This window comes from Copadichromis virginalis, linkage group LG10 (genome assembly GCF_057382275.1).
Source record: "Copadichromis virginalis isolate Kocher_CV1m ecotype Utaka linkage group LG10, C_Virginalis_male_GT1.1, whole genome shotgun sequence".
NCBI lineage: Eukaryota > Metazoa > Chordata > Actinopteri > Cichliformes > Cichlidae > Copadichromis > Copadichromis virginalis.
Genome location: NC_140627.1, coordinates 14,036,320 through 14,048,907, shown reverse-complemented (window position 1 = coordinate 14,048,907; position 12,588 = coordinate 14,036,320). Strand labels below are relative to the sequence as shown.

The window sequence follows — 12,588 nt, the reverse complement described above, 5'->3', positions numbered from 1 at the left end:
ATATATATATATATATATATATATATATATATTAGGGGTGCAACGATACTCGTATCGATATTGAACGATACAGTGATTTCGGTTAGGTACGCATATGTATCGAACAATACAAAATTTGTAATTTATTTTATCAACTTTCCTTCTGACGATGCTGTCTGTGTTGAGCGCTCAGTGGATCTCCGTTCGACTACTCCGCCTAGGTTGCACTGTCAAGCGCAGATCCACTGAGCGTTCAACACAGACAGCATTGCCAGAAGGAAGAGCGCAGGGCAAGCTAGCGAGACAGAAGTTAAGCTCTCCTTGCAACATGGCAAATTGAACCTCCCCCACCCTCATTCAGATCTGGCGTTTGGAATTATTTTGGTTTTCATGTGACGTATGACCCTGAAGGTAAGCGCGTCATGGACTAAAGTAAAACAGTATGTTGGATGTGCCACGCAATGGTCAATTACATGGGTGGGAACTAGTGTGTTAGCGCAGTTAGCTCGTTAATGTGTTGGCCGTCTAGCCCCACGCACGGGGGGATCAGGGGTAGCTCGTTAACGGAGATTTGCCGTGTTGTGGCGTTAACGTCATTTCAACGAGATTAACGCTGACAGCACTAGTGGGAACACAACGAATATGACTGCACATTTACGCCGACATCATCCTAGTGCAAAGACAAGTGGAAGCAGACAAAAATAACAAGAATGCATGCTACAAACTTTACCCGAGTCATTTAGACAGCCGTTAGCACATGATTCTCCTTATGGGGACCTGATATGTTTAATATTGTGGCGAGCTCAGACAAGGAGGAGACGGAGGTGTCGTTTGGTCTTGCTTCCCGCGAGCTAGCCAGGGAGTACAGCCGTTTATTGACATCTGCAGAAGAACACTGCCGCTAGCTAACTGCTCACAGCGCGGCAACCGCACAGCAACAACAACAACAACACACAGGGCACCCTCTGACCCCGGAAGGACACACCGTCGCAGCCAGAGGGCGTCACCTGTCACTATGGCAAACATAAACAAAACATAACCGTACAAACAGAACCCCGAACAGCCCTGACCCGCTACATAGCCCCCACCTAAGGGGTCAGTCGTCCCCGACGACCCCATTACCCCACACAAAGTCCTGCAAATGTCCAGGCGCCTTCTTTTGGCGCACCGGCCGGTCACGACCGGCGGGGGAAAAGTCACTCGGGTCAGAACATGGGGTGCCACCATCATCCCACTTCTGACACCAATGTGGCGAGCTCAGACAAGGAGGAGACGGAGGTGTCGTTTGGTCTTGCTTCCCGTGAGCTAGCCGGGGAGCACAGCCGTTTATTGACATCTGCAGAAGAACACTGCCGCTAGCTAACTGCTCACAGCGCAGCAACCGCACAGCAACAACAACAACACACAGGGCGCCCATGTGGAAATGTACATACAATCAATATCAGACTCCACCAACAAAAAGGCTCTCAAAACAATATATGTATGTGAATTTTTGCGTGTATTCCTATAATTGTTACCTTTTTCTTTTACCCTTGGCTTTTTGTGTTCATGTTCTGTTGTTTTGTATACTTCATCTGTATGTTGTATACTCATTGTTTGTTAAATAAAGTAAAAAAAACCAAAAAAACACAGGGCGCCCTCTGACCCCGGAAGGACACACCGTCGCAGCGAGAGGGCGTCACCCGTCACTATGGCAACATAAACAAAACATAACTGTACAAACAGAACCCCGAACAGCCCTGACCCGCTACAATATGCTGCTAAGAATATAGCCCAGAAGAAGTGTATAGTATTGCTTTTATTTTGGAAAGAGCCATTTCTCTGTAATAAACTCTCTTTTCCAAAGATGAGTGATTCATCAATCAGATACAGGGCTTGCAAAATCGCTAGCCCGACGTCCCGGGGCTAGCGATTTTTCCAGTCGGGCTACCAAAATCTATCTCTTCCCTGCCCGTCGGGCTGTTGTAGGAAGGAAAAATATATGTCAATGCTTTTGCATTCTTTCGGAAATGTAGCTGGGTAATTATGTCATTGGCATCGGTGAGCCACTGTCAATATGTGACATATTAAAATCGCGTTTGAATTTGCGCTTGTTTTTTGCTTTCACTTTGCAATCGCGCAAACTGTGTATAGAGAGCGACAGCACTGATTGGTGAGTGATGATAATTTGTGCACCAATTCCTCTGACATCGTCTTATCAATCGTTAGCTTACTATGCAAACATGACAAGTGAAATCTCCCGCAGCAAGCTTAAACATATGAGAGGTTGATCGCGCAGAGAATCGCTGACCGTTATGTGTGTGTGTGTGTGTGCGTGTGCGTGTGCGTGTGTGTGTATGTAAAAGCAGCAGGATATATATTTTAGTTCTGCTGAGCCAAATAAGACAGGTCAGGGTGAAGAAGTGACAGCCAAAGAAAAGTTTACCACAAAACGGAAAAGTTATGACAAATCAGACTATAAGGCAAAAAGAAAGTGCAGCTTTATGGTTTCATGGACAAAAGAATTTCTGTGGATGCAATATGACGAGCTATATAACCGGGGCTGCACATAAGTGGTCCGCAGGTGCGCATTCGCTGTCAAAATTTTAAAAAAAAAACGCGCACAAGATATGAAGTTGCAACGCGTTTGCATACATACGATTTTCTGGAGGAGGACAGACATTTGTTTAGAACTCTTAAAGATGTCGAAGAAGCTCCTTAAGCAATTACTTTGGTGTTCCTCCACCTGCAAACAAATGTCAGAAGGAGTCCGAACCACAAAAGAAGCACGTATTCTCGGAAAAGTGGTTGCAGGAGGTGAGCTGGCTTCAAACAAATGATGAACGCACAGAGATGTGGTGCGGAATGTGCCGTGAAAATCCCACTCTAGCGGACAAAAACGCGCATTGCAACTTCTTATCTGGTGCGTGTCTTTTATTTTGACAGCGAATGAGCACATGCAGACCACTTATGTGCACCGGTGTAAATAACATAATGTTCTGCCGGGTGTGTTGTTGGTTTTCCCTCGATTTCTGAGTCGACAAGCGCCTTTGTTACTGGGACCAGTCATTTTAAGAAAGGCCCCCATTAGAACCCATGAGAAATGCAAGAAATGCATTATTGCTCAGTCTGCAATATCTTTCCCAGAACAAACACCAATTGCAAATAACATACTAAAAATAAACCTGAGAAATCAGTTTAGAACAGCGTACTATGTTGCAAAGAGTGAACTACCATTGGCAAAATTTAGCAGTCTTTGCAAACTTCAAAAAGCAAATGGCCTAGATCTTGGTTCCACTTGCCTCTTACCTGTGACTTCAGTGGAAATTTCAAATTCAGGATCTGACACAGACTGATTCATGTCCTACACAGTTCTTACAAGTTCATAGAAATTTCTGTTCAATTAGAACCAAGTATTTGAGTTGATGATTGTAATTTTTATACAATGTTGTAATTTGTGTTTCAACAATTTTTTGATTAATGTTTTGTTTCCTTTACAATATTATACTTTAATGTATAATATTGTAAAGGAAACAAAACATCAATCAAAAAATTGCTCTCTTTTTTATTCGGGCTACTTACATTTATTTTGGGCTACCAAAAACTGAAGAGTCCCTGCCCGAAGGGCTACCAGGGATTTTGAAATTTTGAGAGCCCTGAGATATATTAATTTTTTTAATTACTTTTGTTTCAGCAACATTAAATTTAAAAACTGTACTTTTGAGTTAAAATATATATTTATGAGTTTAATAAATGACAAATTAAAAACCGAACCGAACCGTGAATTTTGTGTATCGTTGCACCCCTAATATATATATATATATATATATATATATATATACATACATACACACACACAAAAGGCTAGGCTAGGCTAGGCTGATAGCCTAATAGCAGGCTATCAGCCTAGCCTAGCCCTTAAAGCTTGCCCTGAATGTTACCTGAATGATAACTTTATTCCATAACAGAATCTAAATAAGTGACTTATAAAGCAACCTGAATACAGTTGTTAGCTAGAAAAGACTAAAACTATTATTTGTACCAAAGTGTAAATGTTTTTATATCTGTGGTAAATCTGAGCACAAAATGTGAGTCTATGAGCACTGACTCTCTTTTGGTTTCATTCCCTTTTTTTTTTATACCCTTGAGGTTTTCACTTGCTGTTCAAAGTATTTTTATTAGAGATGGCACGATACCACTTTTTTATGTCCGATACCGATACCGATATCATAAATTTGGATATCTGCCGATACCGATATGAATCCGATATAGTGTTTTTTAATCAACAAAACTGTTTTTTTAAATATCTTGCTGCATTTTGTATAAGTTCATACTCAAGTTTAAAACAACAACTACACTAAAGCTATTCTGTTATACCTGTATGCAAAAAAAAAGATTTCATAGTTCAGCAATACTGATCAATCTAATAAACTTAAACCTACACCATCCTCCCTATTCTGGTATTTTAAAGAGTACTTAGCATAAATATTAAGCAACCTAACTAATAGGGTTCCAACTCCCAGCAACAACAAAAATAAAAAAATAAAAAATAGGGAACCACCCCTCACGCTCCACCTCATGATGCTTAATCGACGTAATCAACCTTAATTTGATGCAGTGTGAAAAAAAATGCACAGAAATCAATTATTTTTCAAGAAATATTAAATAGATTCAACATCTTTCTTCAACAAAATTGCAGACTGCACAGATGGTACCTTCCCAAAGGAAAAAGTACTATAGCTTACTAGGGTATATATATTAGACTTAATAGTTACTATATACAGTAATTGACTTCTATTCATTTTACATCAAATTAAAACTTTGGGTGTCAGATAATTATTTATTAAAAGCTCGACATTTTAAATGAGAATAAGAAAGAAAAGTATGTCTTTGTGCCCCCTTTTCCCTGTTAATGCCCTATCGGCCCCCCTGGCGAAACTTTGCTAGATCCGCCCCTGCACAGTTACCAGCGTCAGCTACGTAGAAAAAGATCCTGGAGTAGAAAGTAATATTAAATAAATTCTAACAACAGCTGATCAAGCTTAAACGTGCTTCTGTTGTTCAGCCGCTGGTTTCCTCTTTCTGGTGCAAAGTGGGCCAAAAACAAACTAGAGAGACGGACTCGCGACAGAAAAGCCGATCAGCTGATCGTTAAGCAGTTTCATGATTGAAGTAGCAGCAGGAGAGGCAGTCGCTCCATATATCGCTTGTTAAGCTTAACGCAGGAATGCTTTACATTCAGAGATGGACTTACACACTTGCTTTACTTCTCTCGGGGATAACTTTGTCGGAGATGAAATGCCGGGTTGCTAGCGAAGCTCCAAATGCTATCCAGACCACCGACAGGTCCCGCATGCCACAGCGCTCTATCACGTGATGCATACTGCTCCGACGTGCTAACGTTCTGAGGTGAGTTACAGCGTGTTGCAAGTTTTGTGAGGTGCTTTCGTGATATTTAATGGATCGGATTACATTTTTTATTTTTCTCCGATATCCGATCCAGTAATTTAGGTCAGTATCGGACCGATACCGATACGTAATATCGGATCGGTCCATCTCTAATTTTTATAGATGACTTTTCTTAAACCTGCCATGATATTTACAATGCACACATTGTAAAAAATCTATCAATGCTTTAATCACTGGCACTTAGATTGTCAAATGAAAATTACTGGCTGTAATTAGTTCCTCACAGCAATGTCAGTGTGAATGAATGGAGACAAAACTTAGAGTGGTAAACATATTTTGAGGTCAGCATTCAAAGAGACTGAGGAGAAGAAGCAGCTGGAGTGTGGCCTAGAAAAAATGAACAATAGCCTACATTTATTCTCATCTTCCTTTTTGCTCAAATCTCTCATTAAAGCCATTCACTTATGTGTGCAGCTGCAGTAATTGTAAAGATGAGGTATTTGCGGCCATGTAGCATTTCAGTGTAGTCTATAAACCACTTTGTTATGCATTTGTTTTGCATTTACCATTTCAGACATGCAACTATGAATACTTTCCACTGATCGTGCACTGATGTGAACCTGTTCACATTCTCTGTGACTGGTCCAAGAATGCAGCTGTGTTGCGAGGTGGAAATTTTGAATTGTGTGATTTTGGCAAGATGACTTATGCATGGCTAGCTGTCTGACTAGTCTAGAAAAAGGTCTGTGGGCGGTGTTGATTCAGATGTTTTTTCCCCCCTCTTTCCTTTTTTTTGACTTACTGAGAAAGAAGTGATAAGTCAAAGAAAAAAAGTAGAGAAGTCTGACCTACATATGAACAGATAGAGGAATGGCTGCCGGAGAGCCAATGGAAATATTTATTTCTCTCCCCAGCTGCCTCTTGCCTGGGTTTATAGTAATATCTAGTTGGAGTTTTCATGACTTTAATTGATTCAGACTCCTTATCAAACGGCTGTTTGGTTGGAAAAGTTTCTACCAAATTAAGCTTTTTATTTGGAAAAATCTATCTTAGAATTTGTGAGGCCTGTGTTATATTACAATTTAACACCGTGGATTAATGGACTCAGTCTTTAAAGCAGTTTATATGGTACAAACTCTGTGATGTTCACTTTTATGGAAGAACAGAAACTTCCACAACAGGAATTCTGAGGTGATTAGATGAAGGGCATATTGTCACATGACTTACATTCACAAGTTGCGTCCAAACCACTGCTCCTTACACGACCACTTGCTTTTGTTTTGGCTCTCATCCCTAGTTAACATAGTGCAACTTAGTTGTGGGTTAGTTGCCGTTATATGTTATAGTATAAGGTCAGATCTAAAAGAGAAAACAAAAGTAACAGTGTATACATACAGTTTTCTTGTATTTGAGTAAGCTGATAGATAGACCTCTACAAGAGATAAATCAGGAAATTTGGAAAGAACAACATTTTTGGAAAGACGTGGAAAGACATGGGCTACACTTCAAAATAAGGCAGTTAAGTTACTTTACCTTTATTGTGTTAATTGCTTTACATTAAAGTAAATGTTACCATAGACTTTCAAAACTATAAATTTTTTTAAACACCTATTCGATTTGGGATTGTGGGAGGGCAAGGACCTCCCACTTCTTTGCAAGAAGCCGAGTACACCTGAACAGGTGCCAGACCATCACATTGAGACAACCATACACTGAGGCCAGTTTAGAATCAAGAGTTTAGAATAACAATTATGTCTTTGGATAGATGGAGTATAGATAAAAGCCACACAGGCACAGGGAAAACATACAAATTGGACATGCAGGGGCACCAGCAAACCTGGGGGATTAGACCAGGAACCATGTTGCTATCTATCTATCTATCTATCTATCTATCTATTAGGGGTGCAACGATACACAAAATTCACGGTTCGGTTCGGTTCGATACTTTGGTGTCACGGTGTTTTTCGATACAAAAAAAATGTTCATGCCTTTTTAATTTGTCATTTATTAAAATTATAAATATCAGGGCTCGCAAAATTTCAAAATCCCTGGTAGCCCTTTGGGCAGGGACTCTTCAGTTTTTTGTAGCCCAAAATAAGTTTAAGTAGCCCGAATAAAAAAGAGAGCAATTTTTTGATTGATGTTTTGTTTCCCGTTTTGTTTCCTTTACAATATTATACATTAAAGTATAATATTGTAACGGAAACAAAACATTAATCAAAAAATTGTTGAAACACAAATGACAACATTGTATAAAAATTACAATCATCAACTCAAATACTTGGTTCTAATTGAACAGAAATTTCTATGAACTTGTAAGAACTGTGTAGGACATGAATCAGTCTGTGTCAGATCCTGAATTTGAAATTTCCACTGAAGTCACGAGTAATTTGCATTTGTTTTTTGAAGTTTGCAAAGACTGCTAAATTTTGCCAGTGGTAGTTCACTCTTTGCAACGTAGTACGCTGTTCTAAACAGATTTCTCAGGTTTATTTTTAGTATGTTATTTGCAATTGGTGTTTGTTCTGGGAAAGATATTGCAGACTGAGCAATAATGCATTTCTTGCATTTCTCATGGGTTCTAATGGTGGCGCCAGTGTTCGGCAGCCTCGCCTCTGTCAGTGCGCCCCAGGGTGGCTGTGGCTACAATGTAGCTTGCCATCACCAGTGTGTGAATGTGTGCGTGAATGGGTGGATGACTGGATATGTAAAGCGCTTTGGGGTCCTTAGGGACTAGTAAAGCGCTAATGGGGGCCTTTCTTAAAATGACTGGTCCCAGTAACAAAGGCGCTTGTCGACTCAGAAATCGAGGGAAAACCAACAACACACCCGGCAGAACATTATGTTATTTACACGGGTGCACATAAGTGGTCTGCATGTGCGCATTTGCTGTCAAAATAAAAGAGCGCACCAGATAAGAAGTTGCAATGCGCGTTTGCGTCCATATAAAAAGCACTGTTTTTGTCCGCTAGAGTGGGATTTTCACGGCACATTCCGCACCACATCTCTGTGCGTTCATCATTTGTTTGAAGCCAGCTCACCTCCTGCAACCACTTTTCTGAGAATACGCGCTTCTTTTGTGGTTCGGACTCCTGACATTTCTTTGGAGGTGGAGGAACATCACAGTATTGCTTAAAGGAGCTTCTTCGACATCTTTAAGAGTTCTAAACAAATGTCTGTCCTCCTCCAGAAAATCTTATGTATGCAAACACGCATTGCAACTTCTTATCTTGTGCACGTTTTTTATTTTGACAGCAAATGCGCACCTGCGGACCACTTACGTGCAGTCCTGGTTATCTAGCTTGTCGTATTGCAGCCACAGAAATTCTTTTGTCCATAAAACCATAAAGCTGCACTTTCTTTTTGCTTTATAGTCTGATTTGTCATAACTTTTCCGTTTTGTGGTAAGCTTTTCTTTGGCTGTCACTTCTTCACCCTGACCTGTCTTATTTGGCTCAGCAGAACTAAAATATATATCCTGCTGCTTTTACACACGCACTCACATAACGCTCAGCGATTCTCTGCTCGATCAACCTCTCACATGTTTAAGCTTGCTGCAGGAGATTTCACTTGTCATGTTTGCATAGTAAGCTAACGATTGATAAGATGATGTCAGATGAATTGGTGCGCAAATTATCATCACTCACCAATCAGTGCTGTCGCTCTCTATATACAGTTCACAGTTGCAAAGTGAAAGCAAAAAACAAGCACAAATTCAAACGCGATTTCAATATGTCACATATTGACAGTGGCTCACCGATGCCAATGACATAATTACCCAGCTACATTTCTGAAAGAATGCAAAAGCATTGACATATATTTTTCCTTCCTACGATAGGCTGGCGGGCAGGGCAGAGATAGATTTTGGTAGCCCGACTGGAACCCTGCGAGCCCTGTATCTGATTGAGGAATCACCCATCTTTGGAAAAGAGAGTTTATTACAGAGAAATGGCTCTTTCCAAACTAAAAGCTTCAGGGAGTGCAGAATTATTAGGCAAATGAGTATTTTGTCCACATCATCCTCTTCATGCATGTTGTCTTACTCCAAGCTGTATAGGCTCGAAAGCCTACTACCAATTAAGCATATTAGGTGATGTGCATCTCTGTAATGAGAAGGGGTGTGGTCTAATGACATCAACACCCTATATCAGGTGTGCATAATTATTAGGCAACGTCCTTTCCTTTGGCAAAATGGGTCAAAAGAAGGACTTGACGGGCTCAGAAAAGTCAAAAATAGTGAGATATCTTGCAGAGGGATGCAGCAGTCTCAAAATTGCAAAGCTTCTGAAGCGTGATCATCGAACAATCAAGCGTTTCATTCAAAATAGTCAACAAGGTCGCAAGAAGCGTGTGGAAAAACCAAGGCGCAAAATAACTGCCCATGAACTGAGAAAAGTCAAGCGTGCAGCTGCCAAGATGCCCCTTGCCACCAGTTTGGCCATATTTCAGAGCTGCAACATCACTGGAGTGCCCAAAAGCACAAGGTGTGCAATACTCAGAGACATGGCCAAGGTAAGAAAGGCTGAAAGACGACCACCACTGAACAAGACACACAAGCTGAAACGTCAAGACTGGGCCAAGAAATATCTCAAGACTGGTTTTTCTAAGGTTTTATGGACTGATGAAATGAGAGTGAGTCTTGATGGGCCAGATGGATGGGCCCGTGGCTGGATTGGTAAAGGGCAGAGAGCTCCAGTCCGACTCAGACGCCAGCAAGGTGGAGGTGGAGTACTGGTTTGGGCTGGTATCATCAAAGATGAGCTTGTGGGGCCTTTTCGGGTTGAGGATGGAGTCAAGCTCAACTCCCAGTCCTACTGCCAGTTCCTGGAAGACACCTTCTTCAAGCAGCGGTACAGGAAGAAGTCTGCATCGTTCAAGAAAAACATGATTTTCATGCAGGACAATGCTCCATCACACGCGTCCAAGTACTCCACAGCGTGGCTGGCAAGAAAGGGTATAAAAGAAGAAAAACTAATGACATGGCCTCCTTGTTCACCTGATCTGAACCCCATTGAGAACCTGTGGTCCATCATCAAATGTGAGATTTACAAGGAGGGAAAACAGTACACCTCTCTGAACAGTGTCTGGGAGGCTGTGGTTGCTGCTGCACGCAATGTTGATGGTGAACAGATCAAAACACTGACAGAATCCATGGATGGCAGGCTTTTGAGTGTCCTTGCAGAGAAAGGTGGCTATATTGGTCGCTGATTTGTTTTTGTTTTGTTTTTGAATGTCAGAAATGTATATTTGTGAATGTGGAGATGTTATATTGGTTTCACTGGTAAAAATAAATAATTGAAATGGGTATATATTTGTTTTTTGTTAAGTTGCCTAATAATTATGTACAGTAATAGTCACCTGCACACACAGATATCCCCCTAAAATAGCTAAAACTAAAACCAAACTAAAAACTACGTCCAAAAACATTCAGCTTTGATATTAATTAGTTTTTTGGGTTCATTGAGAACATGGTTGTTGTTCAATAATAACATTATTCCTCAAAAATACAACTTGCCTAATGATTCCGCACTCCCTGTATACTATACGCTTCTTCTGGGCTATATTCTCAGCAGCATATTATTAAACATATCAGGTCCCCATAAGGAGAATCATGTGCTAACGGCTGTCTAAATGACTCGGGTAAAGTTTGTAGCATGCGTGCTTGTTGTTTTTGTCTGCTTCCACTTGTCTTTGCACTAGGATGATGTCGGAGTAAATGTGCAGTCATATTCGTTGTGTTCCCACTAGTGCTGTCAGCGTTAATCTCGTTGAAATGACGTTAACGAGCTACCGCGGATCGCCCCCTGCGTAGGGCTGGACGGCCAACACGTTAACGAGCTAACTGCGCTAACACACTAGTTCCCACCCATGTAATTGAGCATTGCGTGGCACATCCAACATACTGTTTTACTTTAGTCCATGACGTGCTTACCTTCAGGGTCATACGTCACATGAAAACCAAAATAATTCCAAACGCCAGATCTAAATGAGGGTGGGGGAGGTTCAATTTGCCATGTTGCAAGGAGAGCTTAACTTCTGTCTGCTAGCTTGCCCTGCGCTCAGTGAGTCTGCGTTCGACTACTCTGCCTAGGCTGCACTATCGAGCGCAGATCCACTGAGCGCTCAACACAGACAGCATCGTCAGAAGGAAAGTTGATAAAATAAATCAAAAATTTTGTATTGTTCGATACATATGCGTACCGAACCGAAAGCACTGTATCGAACAGTTCAATATCGATACGAGTATTGTTGCACCCCTACTATCTATCTATCCATCCATCCATCCATCTATCTATCCATCTCTAAATTCCCACTCACCCATGTGTGCCGTCTTCACCCTTCAAGTTCAGGTCCTCTACAGAGATCTTCTTCCTGGAATCTGCTGGAGTCACGTGCCCAGTTTAGGGATCACTGTTTCAAGTTCTCAAAAAGTATCGGGACCACTGTTGCCTTCACCCTCCACATGTCGAGCTCCTCTCTCTGCCCTTAGTATTTCTCAAGCTTTTTGTGTTCCTTTTCTCTGATGTTGCTATTACTTGGTATACAAATATTATATTTGCCAAGTTTACCAGTTCCTGCTAATATACTTTGTTTTATTTCTGCAAACAATTATTTCTGCTTCAGTGGCCACTGCTGCAAGACCTTGATGCTGAGCCACTAACTTTACTAGCTGTTACTTTATGTTCCTTTGTTTTCTTTTTGTAATTCACCAAAGAAGGGTTAACCCACGATCTGTGAAAAAAATGTAAACTGGTAAAGGGCTCAGTGTCTCTGTAAGTAATTAGGGTGAAGAGCCCATTGGCTTTTTTTATGTGGCGTCTTTTGTCTGATCAGCAGCATATTTTTTTTGTTTTTGCGGCAAGTGCTGAGTCAGATGGATAGCACACCACAAGCATTTTTAAAGAAGCCTCAGAGAAGTGCTTTGTACACAATCTGAATGTACACATTGAATGTGAATGGGTACAAGGAAAGGCCCAACGAGCCTCATTAATGCTCATCTCTGAGGAGGTCTGCTGACTGCAGCAGAAAGCGGATCAGTGTGCAAACAATAGTGATGACAGAGCCACAGCTGACCTCTGCTCATGGAAAACTATTCGAATGATTCAGCTAAGTGTGGCTGAGGTAAACTGCATGCCACGTTTGTGACAGTCATGTTGATGATGTGGGTGCAGCATCATTAGCCAAAACTCACTGTCAAAGTAGTTATGTGAAAATATCATT

The 12,588-nt window shown here is 41.1% G+C and overlaps 1 long non-coding RNA gene across 1 annotated transcript in view; it reads right to left on the bottom strand.

Moving 5' to 3' along the window:
* Nucleotides 1-12,588, bottom strand: part of LOC146700018 (uncharacterized) — a 29,523-nt gene that overhangs the window by 9,272 nt on the left and 7,663 nt on the right. The gene's annotated exons all lie outside the window — the stretch shown is intronic.